Source organism: Myotis davidii, unplaced genomic scaffold (assembly GCF_000327345.1).
Source record: "Myotis davidii unplaced genomic scaffold, ASM32734v1 scaffold684, whole genome shotgun sequence".
NCBI lineage: Eukaryota > Metazoa > Chordata > Mammalia > Chiroptera > Vespertilionidae > Myotis > Myotis davidii.
The window spans coordinates 383291-395061 of NW_006295564.1; the positions used below are offsets into that span (position 1 = coordinate 383291).

Below are 11771 nucleotides of genomic sequence, written 5' to 3' on the forward strand. Positions count from 1 at the left end.
TCCAATGGAAGCCCGCAGTCCCTTGGAGCTGTTGGTTTTTGCAGTTATGTTTGGTAAGATATGAAGCTAGAACTTAAAAAAACCCAGGGTATTGCTTTAGGTCAATTCCATTTCTTATATTGGATGATAGAAGCAAATATATATTTTCCAAAATTCTGCATTCTGTACAAGAGAAAGAATGGCCAGTATTTGAGTATCAAACTAGGACCTCTTTTTGGTACCAATTAGTTTTTATTTTTATTACTGGGAAGAAAAATTACAAGAAAATTATTTCAACAAGCATTTGCTATGAATAATAATAGTCACGAGCCCGACCTGCGTGGCTCGGTGATTGAGCATCAACCTATGAACCAGGTCACAGTTGTATTCCTGGTCAGGGCACATGCCCTGGTTGTGGGCTCGATTGCCAATGTGGGGCGTGCAGGAGGCAGCCAATCAATGATTGTTTCTCATCATTGATATTTCTCTGTCTCTCTTCCTTCCTCTCTGAAATCAATAAAAATATATTTTAAAAAAATAATAGCCATGATTTTTCAGCCACTCTTAGTGCTTTCAGACCCCGAATTTCATAATCCTCCTAACACATCTAATAATATAACTATTATCTCCATTTTATAAATGAGAAAACTGAGGCCCCGGCATTAAGTAATCTGAACGGGGTCACAAATTTACTAGGTAGCAAATTTGGGATTTGAATCCACATCTAGTCCAACATTAAACCCCTTTTCATTACACTATAATGCTTCTTCAGAGTTATTTTGTATGTGAACTACTCACAATGCTGTAAGATCAAAACACCTAGATACATTAAAACACATTATGTTTCCTGAGTAATGTACTCTAGTGGTAGGCACCGAAACCTCCATTCTGTAATGGGAATAAAGTAGGAAGCCGTTAGCTATTTAGTTTAGCATTACACTGTAAGGAAGAGCTGTGGTCTTGACTTGACCCTTTGACTTTACTGCTCTAAGAAAGTTATAAAATACTTATATGACTCCTCTTATTCTACCGCTGTGTTTGATCTGACAGCAATAGTTTACAAAACCTCCTTTGTTTCCAAACAATGTTAAATAATATATTGAAGGGAGAAAATTAGTCCCCTACCCCAAAGTCATGTACAAATAGTAAGTTGGCTAAAAAAAAAAAAAAAAAATAAGAAAGAAAAAGTATGAGCTCTTTTTGGAATTAATTCATTGAAAGAACCATTACAGTATCTATATCCCTTTCCATCAACCTTGCCATCTGGAATTTATTTTTTAGGCACTCATTGCTTCTCACAGGTTCAATGTTACCCATTTCACACCATTTAACTATTGAAAGCACTTGAAATTCCGGACCCTAGAAGCAGAGCCTGTGTCTTGCCCCGTGATGTAGCTAATGTGTCAGACTTGTAAAATAGCTCTTAGTGGCGGGCCTCCATTTAGAGAAAGACGGAAACTAGCTTTAAATACTTAGAGCTTTAATATCTAGTCCATTATACTGAAGCAGGGTCTTGTAAAGAGTCAATTATGGGATACTTCTGATTTGATCCACATGCAAGGGAAATCCGCTTCTTTGCCTTTAAATCCCTGTTATAAGTGTCTTGTTTAAATAATTAGTGACACTTTTTCTTTGATCAAATTGATTCATATTGTTATTCTTCTATGCTAATTTAAAACTTAATCCATGTAAAAGTCTAAGACAGATTTTAATCTCTCATGGAGAAAGCTTTCCCCCAAAATGGAGTTTTCCAGAAAATATTTTAATTTTTAAAATATCATTAATTGATTGAAAATAGTTATTTTTCTAAACGGGATTTGCAAATCAATCACAAGCCAAGATGGTAATGTTATTTTTTGTATATGATGTATTGCATATACAAACACATATACACAGTACATAATACATGCTTAATAGCATTTTTAAGCAACTAATATTACTGAGACCTCTAAAGGCAATCAAATGTAATCTCATTTTATGGCTTGGGGCTAAAATGTTTATGTGTATTTGCAACATACTGTCAAAGGGTTAATATCTTTAATATTCACTTATTCACAAAGAATCGATAAGTTTATGTAAAAACAGAATGCCAGACTTTACTTATCAAATTCATATTTTTAAAAATTACAATTGGCCAGGGCACTAGGAAACTGATACTCTCATGTGCTACTGGTAGGTATTAAGTAATAGTTTACTGAAAGGCTTTTGGAAATACCTATCAAAGACCTAGAAAATGCATATGATGTTTGATCTAGCAACAACACTTCTAGCAATTTAGGGATCTAGTCTCAGGAAATAATCACAATAAGAATTTTGTTATAGAACACTGAGAAATATTGGGAAAAATTAAAAATACAACAGAAGATTGATTAAATACATTTTACTTCTACTCACCATTTTGCCCCTAGTATTTATTGAACAAATGAAGGAATATATATCCATTTAAAAGGAATAGTGCACATAAATATTTTTATGTTAGGGCAGATAATCACAATATAAAGTACCATTTTTATTTTTTAAATGCATATATGTGAATAAAAAATTGGCAGGTATAAATAAAAATATTAATAGTGTTTTTTGGGGGGTTACAAGCTAATCTTTATTTTGTCTCTAAATTTTTTATAATAAACATAATTGCTTTTATAAGAGCGTCACTGCAAACATTTATGTAAATTTTAAATTATTTATACAAGAAACAGTCTCATTAATTTTATAAAAATATGTAAATAGATAACATAAATATTGAATAGTTCTTTTTTCCTTTTACTATCCCCAGTTCTACTCCTTTTCCAAGATGTAACTACTATTAAGAGTTTGATGTATCCTTCTTATGAGATTGCATTTCATGAATCCACTGAACCAAAGTCTACTTAGCTCCATGAATATTTATATTTCTCTCTTGTTTTTTGCTATTATAAACAATGCTTCAATAAACATCTTCATACATATTTTACCATATACAGGTACAAATATTAATCTAGGATAAAAAGAACCGAAGTGATTGGTTGATGAGAATGGTTAATGAGAACTTAAAATCACCTTCCAAACTCCACCAGTTCTCAATGATTCATGTGAGTGCCTGCCTATTGCTTACATTCATCAGTGGTAGATAGTACCTCTTTTTCTTTATTTTAGTCAATCAGATGAGCAAAAAGACCATATCTCATGGTTGCTTTTCCTGATTACTCGTGCATTTGAACATCATTTCAAATCTTAATTGGTCATTTTTATTTTTCAGTCAATTGCCCTTTTTATTCTTGGTCTATGATTTCTTTAATTGCTTTGTACTACTCTTTATATTTTGAATGTTCCCATTATTTATTAGATATGTTGCAAATATTTTCTCCCTGCCATTTTTCTTTCCATTTTCATAAAAAAATTGAGGTAAAACTTACATATGGTGAGTACACAGTTCAATTTTATAAAAGCTTACTTTTGTGTCATTTTAAAAAATGATGTGTTTTCAGTTGTACAGAATTTTCTATTTACTGTCAATCTATTTTATGGCTTCTAAAATTTTCATCATGCGCAGGAAGGACTTCAACAGACCAAATTTAGAATAATCTTTTATACTTTTTGTGATATTTTATATATTTAGCTTTTTAATCTATTTAGAATTTAGTTTTGTATTTTATGTGAGATGGTGATATGCTTTAATTTTACTTTTCTAAATTGACAGTAATTACCTCAGCAGTATTTTCTCACGCATTTGAAATACCATTTTTATCATAAATTAAGTTTCTTTGGATGAATGCTTCAGTTTCTGAGCTCTGTATTTGTTCCCTTAATCTAATTGTCTATTCTTGCACAACTGTCACAATGTCTTAATTATCATAGGCTTACAGTATATTTCCATATCTGGCAAGGCTATAGCTCCCTCACATATCAAATAGTTCCCTTGTGGTCTCATTCAGTGTCTCTTCAATAAACAATTGATAATCAGCTGGTCAGTTTCCATGGAAAATACTTAGTGGGATTTTGACTGGGATTGCATTAAACTTCCGGGCAATTTGAGGGTAACTGACATCTTTACCATGTTGGGTCTGACAATCCAAGATTAAATTGAGATATTGTTTCATTATCTTTTGGCATCTAACCTTAGTAATGAAACATACAATGCCTACTTGATATCTACTTCGAGAGAGAGGGAGACAGAAACATCAATGATGAGAGATAATCATCAATTGGCTGCCTCCTGCACCCCCCCTCCTGGGGATCCAGCCTGCAACCTGGGCATGTGCCCTCATGGGGAATCAAACCATGACCTCCTGGTGCATAGGCTGACACTCAACCACTGAGCCACACAAGTGGGGCTTATAATTTTTGGGGAAAAGGAAGTAGCATATAATCAGATCACAATTTTAATCCCATCTTTCTATGCATTATGAAGGATATTTTAAAATAAGTTTCAAATTACAACTTGATTGAATTGAGCTCTGGCTACTTCCTCAAAGAATCTTAGAATCTTACAGAATTTTTCATTCACTGAACCAGTATTTATTTTGTGCCTAATTTCTGTCTGGAACTGTTCTAAGTTCTGAGGATCCCAAGTGAAAAAAGGCACAAGTTTATAGTCTGGCATAGTTTTTCAACCTTGGTACTATTTATTTATTTATTTTTTTTACATTTCTAACCTACCAATCAATTATTCTATAACAGGTAGTACCACATGGTGGTTGAATGTTGACTCCAAAAATCAGATCATATGGGTTTGAATTTTGGATCCATTGTTTATTGGGGCCATCTTGGCAAGTTACTTTAATTTCCCTGTGACTTAGTTTTCTATCTATAAAATGAGGATAATAATAGTACCTTTCTCATAGGGTTGTTGTATTAAATAATACAACACTTAGCACTCAATAAATTATAAATGTTCTCAATAAATGTTACTTATTATTCCATATGTTACCATCACCCTGAGGTTTTTCAACACATGCTTTACAGATTTTTTCTCTTTATTAATTCTTGTTTGGAATGATCTTGGAGACAATGACTATTGATGATTATGAGAAGCTAAAGATACCCCTCCAACCTTCTTGGTATTTTGACCAACTTTAAATAGGTCTTATCAAGAAAAGGAATCAGTAGCAAATGACAAAGTATCAATAACAAATTTTTTAAATAGTTAAGATAATAGTTATTCTCCTATGGCTCAGAAATTAAAATAAAATTAAAACTGAAAGATAAGTGACAGCATTGAACTTAAGGAAAAAACTGAGAAATAAGCACTGAATCGACATAGACTTTAAATGTTTTAAAGAAAGGACATACCTTCTCGTCAAATTTTTATGGGGAGACATTGACATAGGGAAAGCAATTTAGATTTACTTTGGACATAATTATACTATTCTGCAGTATTATTTTTGCCATCAGTTGTTCTTCTGACATCCCCTTTTCTATCACAGTCACCAGAAGAAAGCAGAAGCTTCTGAAGAGTTTGAAGAGGGGAACTAGCAGCGCTCCCGCTCCCGCTCCCGCAGTGTGCTCATGTGGAAGCATTTCCCTGCGGCTCTGTGTTTACAGGATTTTATTTGTGTAGAAGTACTGCAGAAGCACTGGGTGATAGTGGCTCAGCTGCAGGCAGAGCTTGAGGTTCTTTTGCTCTTCTTCACTCTGGAAGCTGTGTTCCCTCCTTTGTCTCAGATAGGGAGAACAGGCCCGAAACGTGGTTTTGCAAGCCTTGGCAACCTGGAGATTTCTATCCTGTAAATGGATTAGGAGGGAATTTTGAGTTTGCTTAATATGATTGATGAAAATTTTCTTCCATTTCCACCCAGCAAAAGCAGCCAATTGCCCAAGTGAGACAAAGGCTGAGTGTCTCAGGCTGTCATTGTTGGCTTCTAGTAGAGTCCTGGTCTGAAGAGTGATGTCTATGAAGAACCCAAACCTTTCCCTTGGATCTTGCCCAGGATGATGGTCAGAGTCGTCCTGCTCATGCAGGTGCCTTCAGAACTCACAGGATCATACAATCCATGCACCAGCAGGTCTAGGACAATTTTCTTGTACTTTCTCATCTTGTTGGGGTTCTCACAGGCCATGGTTCCCAGGCCTTTCATTGACATGTGACACTTTTTAGCACTGGATGCTGGGGCTCTTTCTATCAAGAGGAAAAACACATTCTTCAGAGGCTCTCTCTTCTAGAACCTCAGTTTCCAAGAGATCCTGGAAAAGAAAGACATCGTTGATGTCCTTTTCTTCTTGGACTGGGAGGTGGAGATGGAAAGGGGCTAGTCCAGGATTCTTCTGTTTGGTCCATGGATTTGAACTCATTTGCTGAGCTCCAGCGCTGGGGCAGCAGCTCGAAAGGCACAGGGACATATGAGGAGGAACTGAATTGTCTGGCTTCAGTTTGAGAGCTGGAGGGGCAGCTTTCTCCCAGACGGAAGTGCTGGCAGAGGCCATTGTTCTTTTACTGAGCCCTTCCCCCACAGAGCCAGCAGGCAGGCACAAAATCTGAGTCTTCATCAACCTCAACCTTGGTATTACTGACATTTCTGACTGAATAATTCTTTGTTATAGGCTGTTTAGCAGTATCTCTGGCTTCTACCCACTAGGGCTTCTACCCTTCTGTGACAATCAAAACATCTCCAAACATTGTCAAATGTCCCCTGATAGGCAAAATTGCCCCTCTCCCCCCAGAGCACTGGTCTAGCAGAAGAAATATCTAATCTAATATTAGAAATATGTTAGTGGGAAAGTATACACAGTATAGTATTGACACAAAGAGGGTAATAGCTAACCTTGCCTGGTGTTCAGAAAAGGTTTTAAGAAGCAGAAGAGCCCTAACTGGTTTGGCTCAGTGGATAGAGCATTGGCCTACAGACTGAAGGGTCCCAGGTTCGATTCCGGTCAAGGGCATGTACCTTGGCTGCAGGCACATCCCCAGTGGGGGGTGTGCAGGAGGCGGCTGGTCGATGTTTCTCGCTTATCGATGTTTCTAACTCTTTATGGCTCTCCCTTCCTCTCTGTAAAACATCAATAAAATATATTTAAAAAAAAAGAAGCAGAAGACAGTAGATCTGGGTTGTGAAGAAAGAGTTAAGTGCTTGACAGGCAAACAAGGGAAGACAGAAGAATTAATAGTAATATTAGAAAGAAAAACAGCATCTAAAAACAGAAAGGTTGAAATAGTTCGGTGTCTATGTAGAGTTCTAGTTCAGTGTAGATTGGAACATAGATTTGAAGGCTGTGGTGAAGGGAGAAGGAAGCAATAAAGCTGAAGGGGTAGAGACAAGGTTATAAAAGAACTTGCAGGCTATGCTAAGAAAAGTTGGGCTTGCCCTGACTGGTTTGGCTCAGTAAATAGAGTGTTGGCCTGTGGACTGAAAGGTCCCAGGTTCGATTCCGGTCAAGGGCATGTACCTTGGTTGTGGGCACATCCCCAGTAGGAGGTGTGCAGGAGGCAACTGATGGATGTTTCTCTCTTATCGATGTTTCTAACTCTCTATCTTTCTCCCTTCCTCTCTGTAAAATATTAATAAAATATATTTTTTAAAAAGTTGGGCTTTATTGAGTTATGATGATAAACCACTGAAAGTATTAAGCAGGGAAATGGCATTTTAGAAAGGTAATTTTTAAAAATAGTCAGGGAATGGTTTAGGAGGATTTATTATTGGAAATAGATTAGGTAGAAGACAGTTACAACAGTTAAAGGCCTAAACTAGGGCCATGGGGACTAAAGAGATGGGAAATGGCACAATCAATATACAGGAGGTAGAACTGATAAGATTTAGTGATTGCTTAGCTATGGAGAATAAGGAATTGAGAGGAGTTAGGATAATGTCAGATATCCCACTATTGAGTTAACTCATTATTATGGCATTACACAAGACTGTAACATTTTAAGCCAAGATCAGATAAAGACTAAATTTTTTTCATTTATTAATGATTTATTAATAGACAATTGTATCCATAAAATGACTAAGTTCCACAAATGGCCATGAAGGCCAAATAATTCAAGGATGGGATAATTTTTCAACATCTTTGTTGAAGAACTATGGTACTGAGGACCTCTACTGTTGAGAATATGAATAGCTTCAACATTAGGATTAAGCATTCAGTAAAACGTCACCCAGGCACCGGCAATCCACAGCCTACCCAGAGTTCAGATAGTATTTTCAGAGGCACAAGGCTAGTTGTGTTACTGGAGCCTAAATAGAAATGCTAGTAGGGTAGAATCCAGATCTCCTCCCACCTCCTGGAATACTTCTTCACCTCCAGGTGCCCCGAATTCTAGTACTGTCTTCTGGCCTGAGTCTGCATTCGGGCTGAATACTACTGTGGTTTTTTGTGGGGGGGTTTTGAGAAACAATTACACAGCAAATTTAATGTTTATGCAATTTAAATCCATTGATGCTACGAGTTGGAATAAACTATACTCCAAATTCTCCCAGTCTATGCTCAAATCCTTTTAGAAAGGGAAGAGAGTGTTTCTTTCTCTCCAACCCCCGCCTCTAGAAAAAAGAGCTCATCTGAGATGGAGGGCTTAGAAATGCAAACTGGTCAATAGAAATATTCCCTTTTCCAGATAATTTTTCCTTTACGTAATCTACCTAAATGCTGATATGTTGACTGAAAGCACCAGATTCTCCTACAATTGACTCCTCCACAAAGTCTGAATCCAAAAGATGTTTGAGTTTGCCAAGCAACTGAGCATAGGATACACATTTTCCCTCAGATTTCCTGACAGTTATCTCAAAAGATTTTTAAACAGTTCAATTACTTTTAAAGTGTTGTTTGTTTATTTGTTTGGAGAGAAGCTTTTCTCAAATGTCACAAACTATAGGGTTAAGGAAGATTTCTTTTGTGATTATATTTAGTATACGCATGGTTATGGTTCTTTATACAGCTTTCCCTTTAAGGGAGCCTTAGTTCCATTATTTCCACGATATTCATTGATAGCTATTAAACTGACCCAAGGGTTTCCCTAGGTATAGTTTGACTAATAAATATCAGACACACTAGTGTTTGAATTTGGGCTCTGCCATTTATTAGTTTATTGTTCAAGTTACTTAACCTCTCTGACTTTCTCCCGTGTTAAAACAGGGGTTTTATGAGGTTTGAATATGTTAGCATTTATGAAAAGTATATGACAGAGACCAGCACAAAATGAATGCCGAATATATCGAAATTTCCCTTCTCTTCCTTTTCCTTCTCTTTGTAAAGAGCACAATAATCACTTCAAAGTGAGAGTTATTTAACTGTCTAAAAAACATGCCTAGGTGGAGTCCTTAATCAACATCATGTTCTCAAGCCAAAAGTGAGTCAAACCAAATTCTTCCCTTTATCAGATTGTGTTTTTAGCACAAGAAATGCAGTCAAAAGAAACTAGCTACTAGAGGGTTTGGTTGTACGCATACAGTACCAAAGGCATAACCCATTTTGTATAAGAAATCCATTAGAATTACCAAAGAGTTTTTAGTCAGCATCTATGGTCACATGTGAGCATGTTATTTGGTACAGGGATTGATGAGGGAGAAAAGCCTACGGAAGTTTGAAACAAGAAAAACAGAAACCCCAAATGCCGAGGAGGTTCATACTATCACTGGCACTGTGTACTCAAGTTCCCAACAGGCAACGTGTGCATTTAGTCACTCTATACCAGTGATGGCAAATCTATGACACGCGAACTCATTTTTTTGGTTGATTTTTCTTTGTTTAAATGGCATTTAAATATATAAAATAAATATCAAAAATATAAGTCTTTGTTTTACTATGGTTGCAAATATCAAAAAATTTCTATATGTGACACGGCACCAGAGTTAAGTTAGGGTTTTTCAAAATGCTGACACACTGAGCTCAAAAGGTTCGCCACCACTGCTCTATACAAAGAAAGTTCAATAGCTCTCATGCCTCAGCTTGAGGACTCATAGTTAGGTCATCCCATCATAATTTTTGTTGTTGTTGTTGTTAAAAGGGAATCTCAAACCATATGCAGAGAACCATATGCTAAAATACAAATTCAAGCTAGTGCACAAATGTATTTTCATAGAGCCAGGGGATTTTGTTGTTTTCAATGCGTGGGGTGAAATGTGAAAGCTAATGGTTCCTATTCATTTTGAAAATGAAGAGGGAGCAGCAATTGGGTTGAAGAAATAATGGGTTAGCAATCAAGAGATCAAGGGTCTTGCTTCTGTCCCTGCCTATCAGTGGGACCTAGGACAAGTCCCCTACATACAGTGCTTCGGTTTCCCCACCAGAATGTTCTAAATAACAATTCTGGCACGCACCTCAAAGGGAAAAGATAATAAGCATACAATACTTTGCAATCTTCCTTAAGATGGTGTTACATAAATCCCAGTCATTACTACCACTAATACGCGAGGATGATAGTACCTGCAGGGAGGTAATCATCACCCTGTAGAGAGAGTAAGCTATTAATCACCTCCAATCCCTCAAATTGTGTGTCAAGTCAAGGACAAGTGAGAGATATGCCGACTATAGTACTGGTGTCAGAAGGAGTTTCTATAAGCCTCAAGCCTTCACTGTGAACATTTTGCTTCTCAGAAAAAAAGATTCTGCATTCAAAGTAACCTCATTGCTATGAGAAGGTATGATCTTGACTAGTTTATCTTTCTTGAGGCTTTCAATCTTGACAGCAGTGCGGTGCTTCCCACCGAAGCTGAAGTACTTGCACCAGATTGTACTGTCAACATAAACAGGGGGAAAGATGCTTACATCAGCTGAGAAACCCATTTCCAATTTAGGGTTAGAAAATGTCTTTCTAAATCCAAATTGTAACTTTTATCTTAGACTTCCCCTTTAACTAATGCAGTCACGTGCAGATCAAATGCTTAGACTGATAAATGTGTAAGGGATTCACTCATTGTCAAAGCCCAGAATCCAAAGGTGATTAGTCGGCTAAAGAGGGAAGATGCGCACCAGACAACCTTGTTTGTTGCTTTGCCACTTAATCACATTAATCCCTCCACAAGAAGTTCACCTGCATGGCAGGGAATTAAACACTGACAAAAATAAAACCAAAGCCCCCAAATCAGTACAGACACCTGTTTCACATAAGTAAGTGTGATAAGACTGTCTGTGGGTAACAATTTTTTTTTCTTTAAACATTCTTACAATTTTTTTGACACAAATAATTTAGGATTCATTTTCATAAAGGTGCTTTTTCTATAATGTAGTTAAGTGTTATATTCCAGGTAAAAAGCAGACTAGATTCTAATTGAAAGCCAGGATTGTCCTCTAAGTGTGGTTACTAAATCATAAGCAATAGATTTCCTATTTCAGAAGGAAGCCAATTTAGAGATTTCTCTTAACTACGCCAAAACCACTAAAAGTGACCTTTGTTTCTGCACATACACTTAACCTAGTTGATTCTGATCAATTTTCCCTCATGATCCTTACATTGTTTAAATAAACTCTTTATAAGGCAGACTTTAATCTTTTAAAGTCCTAGTATGGAGAGTATTATTTAAAGGTGTTTTTTTAAAATCCAAATTAAATATATTAATTTAAAGACTTTAAATTTTATCTTTAAAAAAACCCACACAGCCAGTCTTGTACCATTTTTTGATAATTATTTTTCTCCTATGTTCCATTTTTAGCTAAAACCACAGACATAAAGCCATGTGCAAATCAGTTCAACATTTGAGAAAATATTAGTGAAACAGTAAAGTAGAAAATAATTTCTTCTGAGAAAAATCTACCATTTACAGGCAGTGCTAATTAAATTTTTTAAATTTAAAAGTAATTTAAAATGGAAAATCTTTCATCGGAGTTAACTTTAAGCAGAATTTAGTTTTTCTTTAACAGTGCAAATGTACAGAAAATCCCAG

The 11771-nt window shown here is 36.1% G+C and overlaps 1 pseudogene; it reads right to left on the minus strand.

The window, feature by feature from the left end:
* Positions 1–5496: 5496 nt before the first annotated feature.
* On the minus strand, positions 5497–10674 carry LOC102765621 (annotated as a pseudogene).
* Between the last annotated feature and the right edge of the window lie 1097 nt (positions 10675–11771).